This window comes from Acyrthosiphon pisum, chromosome X (genome assembly GCF_005508785.2).
Source record: "Acyrthosiphon pisum isolate AL4f chromosome X, pea_aphid_22Mar2018_4r6ur, whole genome shotgun sequence".
NCBI lineage: Eukaryota > Metazoa > Arthropoda > Insecta > Hemiptera > Aphididae > Acyrthosiphon > Acyrthosiphon pisum.
This window is the reverse complement of record NC_042493.1, coordinates 103,433,886-103,435,244: the sequence shown is the minus strand read 5'-3', so window position 1 is coordinate 103,435,244 and position 1,359 is coordinate 103,433,886.

Below are 1,359 nucleotides of genomic sequence, written 5' to 3'. Positions count from 1 at the left end.
TTAATATACATAGGCACCAATTTTTTTTATAAGCATTTAAAGATCAAATTTTGACAAAATTATCAAATTTAATTTGAAAAATTTATTTTGTAGTTAAAAATTTATAAAATGTTCAATTTTTGTATCTAAGAAATTAAAATTTAAAACAAGATTCCACGTAAGTAATTAATACTGTTACCAAAAAATCTAAAAAATACATTTACGCAGTTTATTTTTATAGTCATTTTAAGTACAAATTTGGACGAAATTACATATTAAAAACCTAGGATAACTATTTTAGTTATTTTGTTGTGATTGTATAATATTATTCGTGCGGGTACTTGAAACTTCTAAAGTATACTATTATATATCTATGATAGTACCACGGTTTTTTGTTGATGTATATCGCGTTATAAGTACCTAATAGATATTATGATATGATTAATTTGGAATTTATTATATGTACCTATTATAGATCAATTTTTTTAAAATACTATAGACTATAATATAATATTATGTCTTATACCTAGACTGACATACCGTCTCCGCTCAGAATCGTTTTTCTTATACAATGATATTATATCATTGAATTCAAATTTAATACCATCCATTATACAGTGACCCACTTGTAACCTACTGTACAGCAGAGCGACATCCACTTACCCACCTTTTTTGTTTAATGATTTTTTATAAATTTTGTTAATAGTTTTGTTTTGTTTTGCGGTATTTAATTATTTTTGATTGTCGTTTTCCGTTATAATTATGGGGGGTCAAAAGTAAAAATTTCCCAGTAGTTTTCAAAAGCAACGTGAAAAACAAAAGAAAAATAAAGGAAAAACCGGAATTTTTACGCAAAATCTGTTTTCGAGAAAATCTCTTTTGGTTTTTAGCTCAACTCTAAAACAAATGACCTTAGGTACATACAATTTTGACTGAGTGTTTATATTAGCATTATCTATACACCATAAAATTTTCCAAATATTTTGACTTATTTTGAGCTGTTTACGAACATATTTTGTAGTTTCCGTTGTTTATATATTTTTTTCTATAAATATCAATAAAATGTTGTTTGTTGGTTAAAAAATCTTGAAAATTTATTAGAAGGTTCCTACTATATTATTTCAAAGGCAGATGAAAAAAATTAGAAAATCCGTAGTCACAATTTTTTTTTATAAGCATCTAAAGTTCAAATATTGACAAAATACGTAAAAATGACGAAAATTTGCAAATTATTTTGAGTTAGAAATTCATGAAAAATTTTCTTTTTAGATCTAAAATTTGAAAATGTATTACAAAATTCCTCATATGTTTTTCTACCTTTTTAAAAAAAAAAAATGTCTACAAGCAAGTCAAATTAATATTTATGAGCGTTCGAAATTT